The 22,312-nt window shown below is 41.9% G+C and overlaps 1 protein-coding gene across 1 annotated transcript in view; it reads left to right on the forward strand.

Annotated features, from left to right (window-relative positions):
* The window catches only part of ESRRG (estrogen related receptor gamma), a 583,686-nt gene that overhangs the window by 20,304 nt on the left and 541,070 nt on the right, over nucleotides 1-22,312 (forward strand). The window lies entirely within an intron of this gene.

The raw sequence follows: 22,312 nt of genomic DNA on the forward strand, positions 1-22,312 counted from the left end.
GTGTCCCCTGCATCGGCAGGTGGACTCTCAACCACTGTGCCACCAGGGAAGCCCCTAGTTCTATTTTTATAGCATTCAAAGGATTGAAAAACTATGTTGCCATTGCTGCCAACATCTTTCTGGAATTCTCTCCCCAGCTTAGTTAAAACAGTGCCCCATATGATTAGTGGCATGTATCTAAGAAACAACAGCCCAGGAAAAGGGATGTGGCCAGCATACCCAGAAGGGTTTTCTTCTCTACAAGCTAACTTACCCCAATAGGGTGGAACCCATGAATGCATTTTCAGTGGCACCATGTTCTAGGAAACTTAGCTAGTCAGCCCAGAAGTGTAAAAAAAAAAAAAAAAAGTCTTGCATAATTTTGGTTTGGTTTTGGTCTACATTCAGCTTTTCTTTTCTTCATGAAACATGAGTTTCTATTTATACCTAGACTTCTTCCAAAAATAAACATGGTGACTTATAAGCACAATAACAAAAGATAAAATATAATAGTATCTGGTTGAATGTATTAGTTAAAGTAAACTAACTACTGAAACAAACACTCTTAACATCTTGATGTCTTGAAGTATTTGTCACTTACACCACCGTCTAGCTTGGATTGGAGGCTGGTGTGAGTTGGATGCTCAGCTCCACATACTTATTCAGGGACCCAGGACCATCTTCAAGAGCCTCCGAGTCTGAAGCCCTGGAAGAGAGAGAATATAGAGTATCTCAAGGGAAGATTTTAGGGATCAGTGATGTCATACATAATTTTTGCCCACATATCACTGGGCAGAGTTTATTCATGTAGAACTATATGACGGCAAGGGAAGCTGGGAAAAGCAGTGTAACCATGTGTCCAGGAAGAAAAAGAAATGGGGTTTTGTGAGCCCAGGATCTGCCATGGTGAGGAAATGGGGAAAGAGAAGAATAAGGAATAAATTTTCAGGGTAGAGAGGGCCTTTCAGCCAGAAAACAATTGTATAAAGACCTGGATGTAGGGAAGAGTAGGTTGGCTTGGGAAAACTGAAAGAATTCTGGTATGCTCGGAGCATCAGCTGAAGTCAGAAAAGGAGGCTGTGCTGGCTTCCTAAGAAGGGCTTGCATATTGCCTAAGGGTTCCAAACCTCATCCTGCATAAGAAACAGTGCTATTGGTGGTTTGTAAAGCAAGGAAGTGCCATAATCCAATTTGTGTTTTTGAAAGAGAATTCTGACCCCCAACTATTACCAGACGTGTCCCTGAAATCGAAGAAGACACCAATTCTGAACCTTTCTTGATCATGTGCCTCGTGCTGTAAACCCAGGAAAAACTGAATTCACCTCTGCCTGCGCCCATCTAAATCATGCTTACTTGGTAGGCTTCCATTAACGTGCTACAGTCACAACCAGGGGCTGTAGTGAGTTCTATAAATTCAGCCTGGAAATGTAATTTCAGATCTCACTGAGCCTGTGTTGTTTCAGTGATATTATAATCAATGACGGTAGCTCCCTTTGAAGCTCATAAAGTGACCTCTTTTGACATTGATTTCTCATCTGTTTTTTTTTTTCTCTGACCTTTCTTCACCTCCTATGTCTCTTGATTTGCTAAGGCATAGTATTTTATTGCCAGGCACCCTTATAATAACCACTATAGCCATACATTTCGCTTTGTTCAGATCATTACTACCTAAATAGACACCATTGTGGCAAGATCTAGTCCTGGAAACTGGTGTTGCAATGCTCTTAGAAGGAGACGGCTTTTCTTCCTTTAGGAGATACCAAAGTGAACTGTTGAGTTGTCTTCTTTGCTTAGACTGGAGTCTAGAAAGATTGCCGTGTGTATTTTGTCCTTTCTTGTGGGTAGAGCCCTGCCTTGAGAAAACCAGAGAAAACGATCGTGAGTATATGGTTTCAGACCTCACATGGACATTTCCAAGACATTACCACGTCTTGCTAGAAGCCCGTAGGAGGTTAAATAGGAAGGTAAATAAAACATGCATCTTCCTTAGAGAGGCGTGTGGTTTGTCTAGCATTTCTGTTTCCCCCCCAGAGTGACCTTTAGAAGAGCATGTGCTCAATAACCTATTGGACTGTCTCTAGTCTGGCTGTCAAGGTGCAGAAGGGGGAAATGGGGGGATTTCAAGGCAAGCACCTGAAATGGCTAACTGCAAACTTAGTAGAGAAATACTCATGTTTTTTCAGTAGTTTCCAGAAGGTTCCTAAGCACCTGATGTATGATGGGTTTTTTCATTTGGGGCATCTGCTATTTTTGCCAAGCTCAACATTCCAGGGAGGCTACATTTTTGGTTGTTCAGAGTTCAAAACTGAACATGTCAGCAGTGAGTAGCCACCCAGCTTTGTAAGGAATGCCACAGCTGACAACTTCGCAGCTGCCGAGGAATCGCCTGAGCCTTTCTTGTAAAGTACCACCATACACAAGAGCCTTTGTGCCATTGGGACCCACTATGGAGTTTCCAAATGCCCTTACTCCCCCCAAAAATGTGCCAACCCCTCCTTACCACGTTTCCCAATGTCTGGTGCTAATAACCATGACGATGGCACTTTGGTAGCTCTTGAAACATTCCAAAGGGACTCTTCTTCTGTACTATCAGAGTAAAAAAACAAAACAAAACCACCACTATATTTTAGGAACAAGACCATTGATGTATTGATCATGCCACTCAAATTGTTTGGAATAAAAGAAATGATTTGGGGAGCACAGTTTTGTTTTAATATTTATTCTTGAATAATTCTGTAGAGGGCTAATGCCTAGAATAAGAATCACACATGTTATTTTTCTATAGCATTTGAGGGTTTTTTTGGGCAACTATTTCAAGATATGTAATTTTGATATGATTAAGGAAGAATGAAGGAAGATGAAAGAAAAGTACCTCTTGATTTCCATGTTCATTTCCAGGGGGCCTATTTGTTTTCATCAGAACTCCTATAGTATGCAAGAACCATCTTAGTGATTAAGGATGATTAGCCCATGGACTCTGGCTGGAAGATACAAGATTCCTTAACCAACTGCCCTAGATTGCCTCTGAGAAACCATTTAAGGAATGCCCTGCTGTGGTTAACTATCCCATCAACCAGATTATGGTCCTCATTTTCCCCCACCCCAATGAGAAGGTAGAAACTGTTCTCTTTTAAAAGGACTTATTAGGTCATTTACTAGCACTTGCCTGGTAGTCTAGAAATGTATAGAAACATTCAGTCAGGTCAAGGGGAGCTTCTGGTTTGTTTGAAGGACTCTTGGATATATTGTTAGAAATGTTATTAAACACCTGGTTCTAAACATCTAGATCTCTCTTAGATCATTTTAGAAAGATGGGGAGAGGGACTAAATACCATTTTAACATGAATGTAATATATGGTTATTACGCTGTAACCAGGAATTCATTTGGAATAACTTACAGAGGGAGATTACTTTGATGTTGATGTGTTCAGTCACTATGAAATTTGCCTTGGCATCTGCTTCATGGGTGCCCTATGTGCCTTTGGTTACGTGCAGATCATTTTCTGTACCAAAAATTCAAAATCTCTTTTGAATCACCCCCAATTCTTTCTGTGGCACTTCCTCAAAAGTGGCATAAGCGCTTTCTTCAGCTTCAAAATTCAATCTCAAAATCCAAGGTGTATTCCATTCTACATCCTTAGTATGTCTTCCTGGACACCTCAAAATGATCCTAATGGGAAAGTTGATTCAAAAATGGTCTCATTGCCCTTGCCATTGTTATTTTCACAGAACTTTTGAGCACTTCATCAATGGGAAATAAGATTCCTGATGGATCCAGTTGCTTTTGCATACTACCTCTTGGCCATTTAAAAGCATAGTCGGTATGTAACCCAGCTATCTTGTCTCTCAGGGCAGCTCCTATCCCATATGGCTCTTTTCTCTCTCTCACCTCTTAATGCAGAAAGTGGCACTGACTGTTCCGGAAACATAAGGATGGCCCAGGCCAGTGGGCACGCGTTGACTCATAATCATTGCCCTTTTCATTTGAGGCTCTCGCAGATGGAAAACTATTTGGATGCTGCAGTAACAACAAAAATAATGCTGGCATCCTCTCAGCTTTTGCCTGGAGAAGCCCAAGAAGCCTGTTTCTTATAACTCGAAGGTGCGTGTGAACTTGAGATGTAGCAGAGTCAGCCATTGTTAAGAATGAACTGATTGACCTTTTCGAAGTGACAAGTGAAAAATAAGCATAACGTTGCCCGGAGCTTTCTTCAGGATAGTACCCAAAGGGAAACCCTTGTAGGTTCAAGCCCAGAATTATCAAATGACTCAGTCTTTCCCTCCCCTCCCCCCCCCCCCCATGATCCACTCCTTTCTCTCTTGTCTCAGAACCACTTAAAGACTTAGAAGCTGCTGACTTCAGCTCCTTGGCCAGTGCGTAGGTCTTAGATCCTGGGTGTGAAATGATGAGGAAAAAAAGTCTTTCACAAAACCTTTCTTCCAGAATTTCATTTATCCCTTTGTCAGCCTATGTGCACACCAGAAAAAAAAAAAAAAATTTCTCTTTCTATCTTGAAGTCTGTTCTGCACTGATTCTTTCCCACACCTGGCTATTTCTAACCTGATGGCCAATGCAGTGTTCCATAGCCTGAGCAGTCATTTTAAATGGCACTATTTTTACCCTTTGGAGCCCTAGAAAGATCTTCTAAAAGCTGACACAGACACTCAAGTCCTAGTGACACAGGGAGTGAGCTATTGTTACTGACCCAGGTTCTTGGCCTCCTTAATCAATAGAAATTGATAAGAGGCCAGACAAGAAATTCAGACAAGACTTTACTGGGACCCCTGCTGCAGTAAGGGGCAGTGAGAACAATTAACAGGTTTCCTTGCTAGCTCCCCGGGCGTGGGGGGCAATCTGGTTCCTTACATGGAGTAAGGGTAGTGGGTGTGTCCAGGGGTTGGGCCAGAAGGGTGGCTTAGGAGGTTTGCCCACCCCTTTGGTGGTATTGTGTGCAGGGGGCATGTGTAGTACCCTGCTTTTGCTCCTGGTAGCCTGTTTTTGCTCCTGGCTCTTCAGAAGTGGCAGTTGGGTTTTTGGTCTTTTTGTATCTTGTTGTCCATAATTTGCCTCAACCTCGCATAGTTATTTTTAGTTCCTTATAGTTTCTTTGTATTTTGTCGCTCAAGGAGATGTTTGTCCAGGTGCAAGCATTGCAGCAAAGAGTCCCAGGTTCCAGCCTGTTTCACTATGACTTTCCCTAGACTTCTTGATTATTAGTTTAATGACTGATTTATTTTGGTGGGAATCCCACCAGCTGTGGCCATTTATTAACAAGCAAACTGAGGAAAAGACAGTCGCTAATAGAACAGAGGAGAAGATGTGACTAATTGATCTACATCTAGGTTTGGGCAGTGGATAACCTGGATCTCCTCCTTCTGCCCTTGAGATCCTGCTTTTCCAACCATCAGGTTATTCTGACACCATTGGTTGTTGGAGGTTGGCCTTCCCTCCATTGATCTGCAATCACCGGCCTCTCTGTGGAGCTTCTTTTGAACAGAAGGAGACGCTTGGCTTTCCTGCCAAGCAGCCTCCAGATGAGGAATCATTCACATGAGAAGTGTCTGGCCCCCCTCTGTTATTCAAACTTGAGTGGTCACCAGGTGACCTATGACCTCAGATGATAAAGTTGCCCAGGTTATGTGGTCTCTCCCATCTAATAGAAGATAATGTGGTTTTGCTGAAAAGGTCTATATTTGAGCCCAATCTTTCTCATGTGTAACCTAATTTTTGTTGGACTGCATCTAGTTTTACTACTTTAGCAACTTCCCTGGGCCAGGGAATCCATTTATTAAGTTGTGTTGCCAGAAGTTCTTTTTCACCCCCCACCCCCCCGGCTGAGATATCTTGGCAAGTCACTGTAGACGATCCTCGGGGTCCAGGTCAGAGGAGCACACAGGTAAGATTGCCTTCTAATAAGGTTCTTTGACATCTCAGTTATTAAATTCCCTTGAATGGGGTTCAAGCACATCTGACTTACGGTGAAGTTTGCTCCATGTAGAGAATGCCGTGAATCGTCTGATGGGAAGTTTTCACATATTTCTTCTGTTCTTTGTAGATTTACTTACTTTACTTGTTCAGAATGATGCCACCTCTTTCCTGAAACACATAGTCTTTCCAAATGGGAAGCAGAGAAGACCTTTTCCTTTCCATATAAGTCTTCCTAAATGGGAGCAGAGAGGACCAGCTCTCACTTTCTCTTCTACCCCATTCTGGCTCACTTTCTTTTCTTGTGACCTCTTTCTTCTGGTTCCCAGGGTAGCTGCTCTTGACTTCTTATGAGTGGCACTAGCTGGTCTCCCTGGATGGGAACCAACTCTAGTGTACCTGTGGCAGGAGAAGAAGGTGCTTGGAGCTCAGGCTGTGTCTGTGGGCCTAAGAGTTGGGGGGAGGGCATAGGGCCACAGGGAGATTGTGAGTGCCCAACATGGGGCAGACTCTTTAATGTACCTCCCTTCTTGTTGACGGGGCTGATGGATGCACCTGTTATTCTTTCTTTTTTTTTCTCCTCTGCTATCTTACTGCCTTATCACCTCCTCAGAAGAAATTCAAAAGTTTCTTCCCATGATCGGAATCATATCTCTCCTCTTCTCCAAGAAGCCTTACTAACTTTCTTCTTTGGTCTTCATAGAGCCATGATTCTTGGTTCTGTGAATGCCGTGCGCCAGCACTTACCAAATGATTTCCTGAAGGTTGCTCATTCTGTGAGATGAAGAAAAATGCTCCCAGGTAAGTTTAGGAAACTGTGCATACTCCATCCTGCTAATTGAGGATTCATAGTAGCGTAGTAAAGACTCTGAGATTTCGTGCAGTTAGAAAATGAGTTTTTTGGTGTGTCATCTAGAATTTCACAGGTGTAAAAATTATGGTGAGAAAAAGCTGGCCTGAGGAAGATATAGTTAAATTCTGATTTAAATGATGAACAGAATTTGGAGTGGGGGAGGAACATTGGAGGTAACATTCTGGGCAGAGGGAATGCAAGTTCAAGAAACTCTGAAGACCATCATGCCTGGAGGATGGTGGAGAAGTAAGAGGGGAGCTTGGTGAAGCAGGAGATGGTGGGGAGAGCACAGGGAGGCCTAGTTATGGAGGACTTATTGGCCATGTTAAGGATTTTGGTCACTATTGAATGGGGAAAAGAAAGGCTATGGTCCAATTAGATATGCATTGTCAAAAAACCACCCTGGCTACAAGTTGGAAGCACATAAGAGATGGGCCAGAGTATGTCGTAGGGAGGAAAATTTACCCATACTTCAGTTCCTGCTCTAGTGGGTAGCACGAAATACATTATGTCCTAGTCTCTTTCAGTTTTCAATCACTTTCTTTCATTTGAAATAGTCCCTTTTGGGTAACTGCTCAGAGTTTTCCACATAGTCTCCTTCTCTCCAGGATGGCACTGGAGCAATGGGAGAGCTTCCTGTGCCTCAGACAGTGGTGGAAGGGAGCCTGATATCTGTCTATGGGTCTTTGGGCAGCTCTCGGGGTGCTCACTACCGCCCTCTGCAGGAACCATACCTCATTGCCCACCTGGTAACTGCTGCCCCGCCTCCATTTGCTGCTGAACTCTGGGCCTGATGAATGCGCTCTCTGTTCTGTTTCAGCTTGGTTAGGGCCTGAGGAGCCTCTTCTCTGCCTCTTCTGCATCCTGACTGTCTGAAGTCTGGCTCTGTGTACCACCTGGATTCTGGTGTGATGCCCACCCCCTCCCAGCCCTGATCCCTGGGAGGCTCCCCAGCTAGCACCATCAGTGACGGCCCATATCCCTGCACAGAGCACATAGGACCTTCTGTGTCCTTCTGAACTACACTAAAGACAAGGGAGCCACTAGGGAGCTAGACCCAGGCTTTCTCTCCACTTATCCGTATCCCTCACTGCCCCCACCCCCCGCCTTTATTCTGCTGAGTTGCTCCAGGCTGGGAACTGGGGAACACCTGGTAAGATGTTTCCGGACAGGAAGTGGAGAAAAATTCTTTACATGTCTAGCTGCTCCAGCACTGCAACCCAGGGAAGTGGGTCAAGACCTCTTTCACGATCTGCTACTGCTACCTCTGCCTGTCTTCTTCCTCCTCTACACCCTGGGCTGGAAAGGTGGGCTGGTACATTTCTCTAACCTCATTTGGTAGTCTCTCTCTCTCTCAGCCTATGGGCAAACACTAAAATTTAGTGTCAAAGCCAAAGATCTTACTATGGAATTGAGAATCCCTTTGCTTGCTCTCTAGAGATTCAGTTTAGAGGCTTCTGTCTAGCTACAGAGGTCAAGTAAGTCAGCTTTGAGACTCAGAGCCGTGCAGTGTTCTTCTCAGTCACTCTCGTGGACTTGCCCCCACTAGAAAAATAATCCTCACGGTTCAGCTGTAGAAATGGCTAGATGCAAAGGATTTTGATTAATTATGTCGATGGAATGTTTTAAAAATATTCTCCCTGTTAAAAGTAGGAACATGGTCTGCTAAGAGAGATGTTCGTAACTTGGACTTGGGTGATGACAATGGGAATGGAGAGAAATTAATAGATTAGAAAATACCTAGATCGTAGGATTGACAGTGCTTACTGTTTGATTAAATAAGGTGAACTGATCAAATGTGAGGACCTCAGGTTCCTGGTTTGCATGGACGGATGGGGATGCTATTTACTAAGACACAGAATACCGGGAAAAGAATTGTTTGGGGGGACTAGTCCACTTTTGGACATGGTGAATTTGGAGTTCCTGTGAGACATCCAAGTGGAGATATCTAGTAATTAGTAGGATGTAGCGATTTATAGCTCCAAAATTGATATCTCCCTAGGAAATCTTATTATAATAAGATTAGTTGGTTAGTTGGTGAGTATGAAATTTGAAGAGTGATAACTAGCTGAAACAAATGATAAATGGTTTGATGCAACCATCTCACTGTAGGCAGAGGCTTACCGATGAGACCAGATGAGAAATAAATCTATTGGCTAACATTCCCTCTTCCATGGTATAGCCCATGCTTCATCACTCTGCCTCCTTTTCTGAAGAACACAGCCTTCATTTACATGTTAATGTATTCAGTCAGTTTACAGCAAATCTTACCTTTATTAATTATCCCCTTAACTAGGGGATAATTTTGTCTCTTTCCAATGATGTTGCCTATCTCTGTTCTGATCCCCTTCTGTGTTGCTCTTAAGATTTTACTCTCAAAAGTCAAGTTTATTTCTATGATGACCGTATTCCCCACATACTAGCAAAAGTGTTGATAAGTGAGGAAGCTAGAAATGTGGGCAGGAGCTAAATCACTAGAAGATGTTTGGACTTTATCCTAAGGTAGGTAATGGAGAGCCATTGAGGGTTTTAAGCCAAGGGGGGAATAACATAACTTGCGTGGGCTTGACTTAGGACGACTTCCTTTATCTAATGCCAGCAAGTTGATTCATTCAACACCTAATTTTTAAAATTAATTTTTATTGGAGTATAGTTGATTTACAATGTTGTGTGAGTTTCTGCCCTACAGCGAAGTGAATCAGTTATCCATATACATATATCCACTCTTTTTTTAGATTCTTTTCCCATATAGGTCATTACAGAGTACTGAGTAGAGCTCCCTGTGCTTTACAGTAGGTCCTTATTAGTTTATCTGTTTTACATATAGCAGTGTGTATATGTCAATCCCAATTTCCCAGTTTATCCCTCCCCCCCCCTTCCCCCTTGGTAACCATAAGTTTGTTTTCTACGTCTGTGACTCTGTTTCTGTTTTGTAAATAAGTTCATTTGTGCCATTTTTTTAGATTTCACATGTAAGTGATATCCTATGATATTTGTTTTTCTCCATCTGACTTACTTCCCTCAGTATAACACCTATTTATTGATCATCTCTTTTGAATAAGATGCTCTGCTGGGTGCTATGCAGATACAAAATTAAAAGGTAAAAAGAAGATGTCTCCAGTTATGACCTAGTATTCATTTTGGATATAGGTAGAAAAAGTTAGCACTAATTTTAAGTTTGATTTGTAAAGGAAAACAGAGCATAAGATGTCAAAGTTTCCTGACATAAACCCTTTTATTAACCTCAACTCTTTTAGGTCATGATAAGCTCCGTAGACATTACCTTTTTCAATGCTGGAAAGGCCAGCCCACTTGTTCTTGTGGTGTTCATTTTGTCATTTAGCAGAATTATTTTGTTTTTCTTCAGATCCCTAATGGAATATACTAACTGTATATTTTGATTTTATTTCTAAGTACAAGAAAATTGAAGAAGCGAACAGATCAGTGACCTTTGTGTGAAAATGACAAATTTTAAAAGAAACCCAGCAGGATAGGCGAGTGTATCTCTGAGGGAAAGTGGCAAAGGGATTTTTTTTAGGGTTGGATTTTAACATCTCTGACCAGTTGGGTGAAAACTGTTTTGAAGATGTATTACATTCCCTGATCAAATGGAAAAAAAAATGACACCTCCCATCGTATCTAAGAAACACCCGGCAAACATGGCTGAGAGCTACACGCTCCTTCCCACATGGCCTTGCTGTGAAAACCTTCCTACAGCCCCTCCTTGGCAACTGGGACAACCTCGTGTCTCCTTATGGAGAGTGGCCAGCTCAGAAGATTAGGGAAAGCTCTAGACTTGTAATTATTTTCCCTTGGAAGTTCCCAAGTGTAGTTAATGGGTGATCTTTTCTTTCTAATATTTAACCTAGCAGCTGCCTCATTTCTGCCACTTTTAATACCTGAGTCAACTTTGTAGATACTTGCACTTTAAGTATATGAGTCAGGAGGTTTTGTTGGAACAGTGTTATGTTAACAGTTTCTATCAGGTACACTTCAGGGTTGTGTCCATAGTTTCCTGGGTTTTAGATTTCCTGTAACCTGGTATTGTTTTTTGTTTGTTTGTTTGTTTTTCCAGTCCTGCAAGTGTTAATTTTCTTTGCTGCCGTTAGTGTTTGAAGTGAATCCTCCTATATTAATGTGGTTTTTGAAATAAAAAAAATCCCTCCATGCACAAAGAGTGCCGTGGATAGTTTTGCATTTGCAAATAAAGGCCTAACAAATGATCATTTAAAAAAATATATTTCCCCAGCTGAGCGCATTAAAGCTATATGCTGCATCTTTGTATTCACTTCAGTAAACCAGGTGTGCTTCTGGAGATTAGCTATTTTTTATAAAGAATGATTTTGAAATAAATGACAATGGGCTCATTTCTCTTTACGCTGAGGATAACATTAAAGGAAAACTGCTGTGATTAGTTTTAATATCTCAGATACCTTAATGAGTACTTACTAAAAAGGTGAGTGTGTGTGTGTGAGCGCACAAGCCCAGAAGGTAGATATATGTGTACACGTGTGCTTGAATAATTTTCTAACATCTTAGGTAATACCTGTCAGGGATTTTAATAACCCAGCAGCGCTGAATTATTCTGGTGGCTGTTTTTGCTGAGCTTTCGGCAGGAAGTTCATTTTCCTGTGGAGCTGTTTTTCGTCTTTTTTTTTTTTTAAGTACCAGTCAGAAAATATGAAAATGGACTAGCATTTTATGTGTCAGTTTCAGTCTGTGATTGCGTGCCTCTTCCTAAGTTACCTGGAGCTCTCTATCACCTTACGTCTTACCTGTAACCTGAGTTGGAGGTCAGCATGGGGATGTGAGGTGTATGGGTTAGGTTTGGAATACTTAATATGTGGATTGTATTAGGGACCAATAAGAGATGGATTAAAGATTTCCAGGAAGGGGCCACATTAATTTATATAGAATGAACCTGGGATGGAATTGTGATCTTTCTTGTCCAGTCCTGTAGTTAATGAATAGAGTACATGCATGCAGATGGTAGAAGGGGCCCCATGTACTCTGTAATGACCTATATGGGAATAGAGTCTAAAAAAGAGTGGATATATATATAACTGATTCACTTTGCTGTACAGCAGAAACTAGCACACCATTGTAAATCAACTACACTCCAATAAAATTAATTTAGACAAAAGGAAGGGGCACCGTGATTAAGAAAGTTAGAAAAGCAAGAGAGCCTAGGGTATTACTGGGCTTATGGTTAAGTGGTTCACAGAAGCATCTGGGTAGGGGATGCTATGTAGCCAAAAGGGGCAGGGAGGGGGTACTCAGCAGACAGAATAATTTCAGCAGCATCTACTGGACGTCCTGTGGAGGGGAAGAACTGCCTTGAGCTTCTGAATTTCAAGGGCTGCTACCTGGTGCAGTCAAATTTAAAAGCTAATTATTGCTTTATTAGAGAATCGATTGTCTTGATTATTTAAGGCAGATCCTTCAGAATGCAATAGTCAAAGGATCCATAGTTGTCGTTTTCCTTTTTTTCTTGTCTTTGGCTATTTTAATGCTAGTGATATCTTTTCTAGAAATTGGAGAGAGAAAGGTGAAATTAAAATTTGGCAGGTTTTCTTTTTCTTTTTTTTTGGAACTCTGGGTGATGGTCTGTAGAGGCGAAGGGATGAGACTGAAGCTGTTGCAAAAGTGCAGGGGGTGACTATCCAGTAAAAACAGTTATCCCTATTTTCTGTAACCCCACATAACTCATTTTCAGCTCTCCCTTTTGAATTGTTATTTCCGTTTTGTTCCTCTATGGGTAAAATCTATATAAAGAGCATTAGCGCTTCGTCTTTAGAAATATGACTTAATTTTCTGTCTATACGTGTCTTTAAGAGCCAGGATGTGGGTACAAATAACGGTTATTCTTTTGCCTCTTATCCTGAGAAGCTGGCTCAATGCGAGAGTAATGAAAAATAAGAACAAAAATAGCTGAAGTTAAAACTCTGGGGTAAGATAATGGCTCTTTAAATGAAAGCATTGAGACCCGTTATTGTCACGAGATACTTTTTGGCTCTTGTAAGACTGAAAAGGGTCAACAAAGATGTGTTTCATTTCAGGAAGTGTGACTGAGAATTTTGGTTAACTGGGGCTGAGTTGTGCAATATTCATTTATTATTGATGGGTTTTAAAAATGACACAGACTTTTCAGGTTGAGGCTGGTGATTTTATATTGTTTGTGTAAATGGGAGAGAGAAGCTTCCTCTCCGTAACTGAACCCAGCTTCCTTCTTTCCACTTATGGAAAGCATCTTTGCGGTCCAATTTAGCTGCGATCGGTGAGGGCGCTCACTTTGCTCTGTCTAGGACTGGAATGTTGTATGATCTCCCTGTTGATGTATCAAGTTTGTCTTCTTTGCTGAGTTTCCTAATGGGTGTTGGGGCTTGAGCATCTAGACATAGGTTATTATGGAGTGTCTTTTGGTTGGGGGGCGAGAGAAAGCCAAGAAATGCTTAATGTTTGCAATTGAATTTGAACTGAAGCTGGGAGTAAAGGGAGAAACAGGAAGTTATGAGTGTATTTTTTAGGATACAGGGGGAGACATCAGGCCAGTGAGGAATGGGGTGATTGATACCCGCATCCAGAGAAGACGTTATCATTCCATGACAATGGATGCAGATTGTACCCTTCTTCACTAGGACCTGGGAAGCATCCCTCCTGATACAGCAGAAAAGCTGACACACAGCAGTTCCCTGGCTGTGTCACCAGAGCTCATCACTCTGCCAAATCAAAGCTTACTGGCTGCTGTCATCTATTTTATTTTGTTTTTTAAATTAACTTTTATTGGAGTATAGTTGCTTTGCAATGTTGTGTTAGTTTCTGCTGTACAGCAAAGTGGATCAGCTATACATGTACATATATCCCCTCTTTTGTGGCTGGCTGCTCTCATTTAAACCCTTTTGGAGAGCTTTTTTTTTTTTTTTCAAAGTGAGCAGATCGGGTTTCTAATTTTAGCTGTGACAGCTTATAATTAGAAACGTCTTCAAACATACTTGTTTACAAACACCTGCCCCAGTACTGTATGTTTGCCGTTTTAGGATGGGCCTGTGGTGGTGTGGAAAATGGGGGTGGCACTGTTTGTGTGTTCTCTTACTTCTGCTGGATGCCTGCAGTGTGCCAGAGTGTGTGTGCATGCACGTGTGTGTGTTTGCGTGTGTGTGAATTTTTTCTTTACTTTCCTCCTGGCTGAATGCCTCAAGCCCAAATGCTCTCGCCTGCGTCACACTGCAGAGTTCTCCTTTCTTGGGAATCAAAGAAATCGGTGGTCAGTTGTTATTTGGGACAAGGTTAGACTTTAAATGACACACTAGAGAGAAATTTTAGCAACTCATTTGAGCAGCTCAGAATCTGCATTGGAGAAAATGCTTTCTCGATTTCCATAATTTCTATATTTATATGTCATTTAGCATAGGATAGAGCTGAGTGATTCAAGAAAAACAAATAGAGGGAGTGCTCCATAATATAAATAATTCTACATTTTATCAAAGCAGAAATACATATCTGTGGTTAGAAGGAGACCACCTATTGAAGTGATGGTTTCTTTCAAACTGAAATGGGATGCTATCAGGGAACATCAAAAGATGGCAGTAGCACAGTGATAGCCCAATGATAAAGTTTAACCTGGTACTTACGGTTTCTAGATCATAAAATGTCAGCTGAGAACCTAGTGGATGACGGCTTTGAATATAACTGTGAGATTTCCTTAGGACAAGCATAGGTATTCCCTTCCAAGAAGGTAAACAAGATATTGCGCGCCAAAGCAAGATTTCAAATGAAAAGTGAAAGTAGAACACATACTCACAGACCAATATCTAATTCTAATTAAAGTGGAGATTCTGTAGGAAACTAAGCAGGTGTGGACTTAGCTGTGACACCTGAGTCTGCCAGCTGGTAGGGTGACAGTCAGATGCCTGTTTATTTTCTAATATCCAAGGCCACTTAATGTTCCAGGGGGGGAAGCAAACTAGAAACAATAAACAAAACGATCTCTATAAGGCTTGTTGTGGAAACTTGAGTTTTCCAGGGAAGCGAAAGATGGAAGTTTTACTTCTCAAATCGAATCTAGACGCAGCTAACTTCTTTCCTGTTATGGGGGGGATCAGTTAGATTACACGATGGTTTTAAACATCTACTGAGCCAATTCCTTTTAAAAGTATGTGTAATGTATTATATATGGATGGATACGTCTGTACGTGTGTGTTTGTATATAGATTTTGTTTTCAACTTTTGAAATGCACTACCTTTATACCAACTTGCGATGAATGTTTAAAGGATTTCATGCATTTGCTGTTGTGTGTCAGAAGAATGAGGGGGAGATTAGATGAGGAAAAAGAACTTTGGGCACAGCTTGTAGGCTGTTATTTTCACCAACTGTGGTGTCAGCTATGATCTTTTTTCAGTGTTTCTGACAATGGGGCCTCTTAGCTAGAGATCCCTGGGTCTCTGTGATTTCATTTTTTTTTTTAATAAAAAAGGATGAGAATATTTTTTCAGGCTTTTACTAAGCACACACTCTGTACAGTTTCAAGCCCAGATTGAGGGGGCGGGAATGGACTAGGCAGCTAGCCTAGTTGTTGAGGGGGCCCAGTGTAGAAGCGAGTAGCTGAATAAACTATAGGACAGTGGGATGTGTTGCCAGAAGCTACAAATAAAACTCAGTGGGCTCTGTATTGACAGAATTCATCTGGTAGGTGTTTCCTTGAAGGATAGCAAATTTCTAATCCTCCATTTGGGTTGAGTGGATGGGGGCCAATAGCATCTATTGAGTATCACTGTGTACCTAGCACAGATACAGGGAGTAGGGTTTGGAGTCCAATTAGGTTGGTGTGAATCTCAACCCCAATGCCTGCTGAGGATGTGCTGCCTTTTTTTTTTTTAAGGGTTGGTTTTCTTTTAAAGCAACTAGTGCTCAAGCTGTTTTGTTTCATTTCTGGTTTTTTTTATGAATTTATTTTTTTATGAATTTATTTATGTTTGGCTGTGTTGGGTCTTTGTTGCTGCGCACGGGCTTTCTTTAGTTGTGGCGAGCGGGGGCTACTCTTCCTTGCGATGCGCGGGCCTCTCATTGCGGTGGGTTCTGTCGTTGCGGAGCACGGGCTCAAGGCGCGCAGGCTCAGTAGTTGTGGCGCAAGGGCTTAGCTGCTCCGTGGCACGTGGGATCTTCCCGGACCAGGGCTCGAACCCGTGTCCCCTGCACTGGCAGGTGGATTCCTAAGCACTGTGCCACCTCACCTCCCTAATTCACAGTTTCCTTATAATCAAAAGAGACCATCTTACAGGATTCATTTGAAGGTGAAAAGGTATACTAGCTTTGTGAAGATATTTCGCAGGAGAGGGAAACATTTAACCGTTGATAGAAAAATCTTGAAATATTCCAAACCTGAAACCCTCATCAGCCAAACAAGAAAAAAAAAAGGTGTGTGATTGCTAACTCGCTGCCATAAAAGTTTAACTAAAGCAACAGCTTTACTTATTAAATCTCAAAGGAACAAGTTGAATAATTTGAAAAGAATTTAAAAATTCCAGTTCAAGGGCAGGTGAATGTGGAAAGTAAAAGGGGGTATTTCCTTCTCTGTGGTGGACAAGCGTAGAGATGACACAGGCAGCCTCTCAGTTTCCTTCTTCATAGGCCTGTAACTGTGAGACAGGAAATAGGGCCATGGCTGCAGAACATGCTCAGTCAAGCTGCCGAAGAGACAGAATTTGAACTCACCAGCCTGAGGACTTTTTTCTGCCATGACCAGCTCCAAACTCTCTTCAATTGCCACGGCCCCATTTTGAGACCGCTAGTTTGAAATTTTTTGAAAGTAGAGTGTCACAATTCTTATGAAGCAGAGGCCAGGAATACGAGGGCAATTACGTCTGCTGTGGGAGATCTCACCACAGTCAAGCTAAGCTAGTAATTCTTTCCATCGTCGCCTTTCTCTCTCTGTCCCCTCCCTTCCCTCTCCTCTGTGTGTGTATGTGTGTGTGTGCGTGTGGTGTTTATTTCCCCATGTTCCCATGGAGCCCAGCCTACAAAGATTAAGACAGAGTTGACGGGGTGCTGTTGATCACCCGGTGACTGGTTACAGAATATTACTATTCAGGAGGCATTGAGACAGGGTTAAAAAAAGAGACACCCCCATTAACATGTGAATGGATAGAGAAGATGTGGTGTATATATTATATATATATAATATATAGAGAGAGACAATGGACTCTATATATGTACATATACATATATATCTATATACTCAGCCATAAAAAAGAATGAAATAATGCCATTTGCAGCAACATGGATGGACCTAGAGATTATCATACTAAGTGAAGTAAGTCAGAAAGAGAAAGACAAATATCATATGATATCACTTACACGTGAAATCTAAAGAAAATGATACAAATGAACATATTTACAAAACAGAAACAGACTCACAGACATAGAAAACAAACTAATGGCTACCAAAGGGGAAAGCGGGGGAGGGATAAATTAGGAGTTTGGGATTAACAGATATACACTACTATATATAAAATAGATAGACAACAAGGTTCTACTGTATAGCACAGGGAACTATAGTCAATGTCTTGTGATAACCTATAATGGAAAAGAAACTAAAAAGGAATATATGTATAAGAATATATATGTGTGTATATATGTATCGGACTCACTTTGCTGTACACCAGACACTGACACAACATGGTCAATCAAGAATAAAGGTGGTGTGTATGTTTACACCGTAGTTGCCAGCCCACCATCGGCTCATTCTGTAGAATCCACACAACACAGATTGTGTGTACACGTCCAATTACAGGTGCATGCAGGTGCCCCGCTCCCAGCAGTGAGTTGTTTCTGTCTCTGCCTTGCTTTCAGCAAACCCTTATGTACACAGGCTTCCCAAATGGACCAGTCTACAGGGTAAAGATTCACTAGGAAGCCTTGACCTTGCCTTCTTTCAAAGGCATGTGGATTTGCACACTGAATTCCCACCAGCTCTTCCTGGTCACAGGTCTTTCATAAAATGGGGAGTCCCCTTGCAGGGGGACCTTATGTGGGGACATCTCCACATGTCACCATCCCCAGACTGAACTGGAAATCAAAGTCTCCACTTAATTGTTTTGTCCTCATTTTCCTTTTGCTGGTCAAAAAGAAAAATCTTGTCTTGCCAAAAACAAAAAAACCTTCAGTTAAAAAAAGACACTATTCAAATTGCAGGAGCTTACATCAATGGTGGAGGTACAGAACGTACCAAGGTACAAACAATTTAAGAAGACTTCAGAAGTTTGTGTAAACAAGTACAAAGTCATAGGGTGAAGGCTGTGTGTGTGTTAAGTGCTTTGAAAGGGAACTCATGGTGGATTTAGTTAAATCAGAAAAAATACACAACTTTTGGAGCGGTGAAAATAGTCTTCTTAAAAAAAGATGGAGGGGGGATGTGAAATATCAACCCTACCCAGGCATGAGACAAGAATCTCAGGACACCACAGGGAAAAGGGAAAGCAAAATATGTGTCCTTCGGGGAGCAGAGTCAGGCTCCTTGAGACATCTGTCAATACCTTACCCGGTTTCTAGAGAACAGGCTCAGCCTGTGGCCTCCAGGCAAGGTGGCTGGACATAATTCCTTTGGTCTTGGAGGAGAGGTGCTTCTTTTATGGTCTGTGCTCTCCAGCTGGGATTCAAAGAAAGGATGCTGCTTGGCTAACAACCCCGGCGTGACTGAGAGCTGAAACAGAACAAGGTGGGGACCAGTTGGGAAAAGCAGTGCTGTGATGTTGCCTGATTGGCTGGTTCCTTATCCTGTCTGATACTCTTACTAATCAGGGACAGATTTTGGCACAGACATGACTAGGACCCATATGGCAGTCCTAGGTCTTCTTTAAATTCTAGGAAACACTTTGGTATTTCTTTGGAATAACTCTGCCTTCAGCTCATAATTTTTGCACAGAGTCGCTAGAGCTCTTACTTCAGTCAAGTTTTTTGACTTTTATATCGAACCCAAACATCCTGTTAAATATTTCAGGGCCTAGTGATTTTTTTTTTTTCTATATATATCTCACTTCTGTGGCCAGAGGTATTTGGAAGGGGTTGGCCTTGTGGAGAAACTGTCTGTAATTTACCAAGCACACAGTCCTGCTTCTGGATCAGCAAACTGAGTAACCTTGGCCTCATTCCTCAACTTGTGATTTTCTGTACACCTACTAGGACCAGTGGTAACAACAATAGCTAGTCATTATTTAAAAAGTATATCAGCAGTATGGAGGTTTCTTAAAAAACTAAAAAATAGAGTTACCATATGATCCTGCAATCACATTCCTGGGCATGTATACAGAGAAAATCATAATTTGAAAAGATCCATGCACGCCAATGTTCATAGCGGCACTGTTTACAATAGCCAAGACATGGAAGCAATGTAAATGTCCATCAACAGATGAATGGATAAAGAAGATGTGTGTGTGTGTGTGTGTGTGTGTGTGTGTGTGTGTGTGTGATGGAGTATTACTCAGCCATAAAAAGGAAATAATGCCATTTGCAGTAATATGGATGGACCTAGCGATTATCACACTAAGTAAGCCAGACAGAGAAAGGCAAATATCATATGGTATCCCTTATATGTGGAATCTAAAAGAAAAAAAAAAAGGCACAAATGAACTTATTTCCAAAACAGAAAGAGACTCACAGACACAGAAAACAAACCTACAGTTACCAAAGGGGAAAGTGAGTTGGGGGAGAGGGATAACTTGGGAGGCTTGGATTAACATGCACATACTACTATGTATAAAATAGATAGCCAACAAGGAGCTACCATATAGCACAGGGAACTATACTCGATATTACGTAATAAACTATAAGGGAAAAATATCTGATTCAGCACACTGAATAGCCATGCTGTACACCTGAAACTTACACAATATTTAAATCAACTGTACTTCAATAAAAAATTAACATAAAAAACAAAAAGTACATCAGCACTTTGCCAAACACTTCTTATGTATCATCCATTTAATTCTCACAGCAGTGCTAATAAGATAGGTTTTATTAGCCTTACTTCAACAGTGATGAAACTGAGACCAGGGCACGTTTAGAAACTGGCCGAAGTCACATGGCTGGGATTTGAACTCAGGACCAGTCTGCTCTACCTTCCTGTCCTTCATTGACAAGGAGGTTTTGCCAGAGGACCTTTTAAAATACTTTGGACATGTTAAAAATAATTTGTAGGTAGATGGAAGGTGTCGTTTTCCATTTTTTTCCATACAATGTAGGAAATGCTAGTTCTCTCCCCTTTCGTTTACAGTTCTCTCCCCTTTCGTTTCCATTGTGGGTTGCTTGCCAACTCCTCCATGTTATTAAAAGTAACATTAAGCACACAGAGATCTTGCTGTTACACCGCGTGCCCTGCGGCCCAGGTCCTGCTCTGTCCTCACGAGCCTCTGAGTGCAGCGCGTCTAAGAGAAGGAGGGGGGACTGAGGCCGACTCACCTCGCTTCCATGCCTTTGGTTTGCTCCCATCTTTGTCGATGTGTGTGAAAAAGGGTTTCTGGGAGAAAGTTGGCTTTGACCCAGGGGAAGCAGCGATTGTCTTGTGGTTCAGATGTCAGCACCCTGGAGGGTAGAACAATGTACTTCATTGTTCGGTGGTCAGCGTGAAACTTACTAGAGAGCGGCCAGATCCCCCAGTGGTTCCTAGGACTGAAGTGGGGAGGAAAGTTCCCTCCAGGCGTCTCTGAACTTCAGTTTCAGGGGGCAGGGTTTGAGACAGACCGAGGGAACAAAGAAGTTTCAAAAAGACACAGGTTGAAACAATAATGGAAAAAAAAAAAAATCCAAGGTCTGTCTTTGACATGAAAGGATTTCAGAATTGAAAAGGGGAAATTTCAGTAATATGGGGGAAACAGGGCTGTCTTCCATATTCAGACCATCTCAGCTGTAACCCAGCTGAGCTCACAGGGCTCAGAGGGATGCTGTGGTCGTTTAGGTGAGAAATGGCCTCTGTGACTTGTGGGTTTTGAAGGGGTGATGTAAGGAGCAAAGCTGCCAGGTGGAAAGGAGGACAGGTGTTTCCGTGGGGAGAAGCGCTAGGACCCGGGAGGGTTTTGATTTCCTTTCCTTCTGCTCTAGGCAAGGACCACTTCCTCTCCCCTAGTGGACTCCACTCAGGGCAGAGTCCTTGCCGGGGACTTGCCACAGCACTCGGCCATTGCTAATGAGGTTTCAGGGGTGCTTTTCTAATATAAATAAAGGATTATAGGTGCATCCCCTTTTCATCTATCTCTCCCTCCCCAAAGCCTTAGTCATGGCTTGCTGCAGGCACGGGGCCACAGGGGACCTTCGACGCCTAAGGCTATCAGTGGAGATAGCTATTTAAGAGGTTTTACTTTTACGTCTGAGCAGCCAAATTGTGCATGTAACAATGGGGACCAATTATTGCACAATAGAGCATCCCCGATGAAACATAGACAGTGTGTGTTTTAATATGCAATGAGTGACACGCTTCTCCTAAACAACGAGAGCGTTTCCACGCTCTCGGGGAATTCCATTCTCAAGTTTCAGTTTGTGAAAGTGGATGTCCTATCATTTCATCCACGATTTTCAAAACAATCACCTCAAGATAATGACACAAGTAATGATAAAATGTTGCCATTTAGGTTCATGAATATGGGAGATATAACTTTTCTGGATTTGAGATATCATTTATATCCCCTTCTCTTTGCAAGTCGAATCTTGCTGGGTTCTATATTTTATCTCCAGTTCAAGCGATTACACTGTTGAACCGTTTAACCACTTTTAAGAACCCATCCTATCGACAACTGTTGTCCATTATCCAGAACTGGACCTGAATCCTGAATTGAGAATTCTCTTTTCCCTCAATGGCTGGTGTTTTATCCTCCAGCAGAAGTCACCGGGAAGAGTGCACTGTCTCCTCAGGATATTTTATGGAGGAAAAAGTGACGCCCAGAGAGGTCAAGGGATTTGATCCAAGATCATAAAATGAAAGAACTGAATGGTCAAGGGAGAACTTATGTACTGAAATTTTAATTTTCAATAATTAAAAGGCAATGAAAGTACAAGAGGCAAAACGTCAACGTGCAGCTTTGTTTTTTTTTAAAAAAAGCTACTTCTATTAGGATAATGTGATTAGCATTGCATTCTTTATCTAATATAGTAACATCGTTTTCAATGGTTAAATTTAAAGTGACCAACTCATCCTGGTTTGCCCAGGACTGTCCTTATTTTTATACTTTAGCCTGCAGAAAGCCCCAAATTCCAGGAAACCCCTCAGTCCTGGGCAAATAGGGACGGTTGATCACACTGAATGTGCCCCCCGCAAAAGCTATAATATTAGGTTAAAATTGTCATATTTTCCCCCTAGGCTAAGTTGTTTCATGTTTAGATATTTTCTCTTAACAGGGAAACGGATCTGTAAGGTAGCAGTGTACGTAAGCTTTGCTGCTACTATAGGTGAGACGGGGGTGAGGGGGGAATCACAGAGGGGTCTGGACCATCCCTTCCTTCTCCTTCTGGAATTCTCTTCATATCCTTGCCACCATGTTTAGGACAATGGTGGGAATATGGAAATTGG

The sequence above is a fragment of the Phocoena phocoena genome, chromosome 1, assembly GCF_963924675.1.
Source record: "Phocoena phocoena chromosome 1, mPhoPho1.1, whole genome shotgun sequence".
Classification (NCBI taxonomy): Eukaryota; Metazoa; Chordata; class Mammalia; order Artiodactyla; family Phocoenidae; genus Phocoena; species Phocoena phocoena.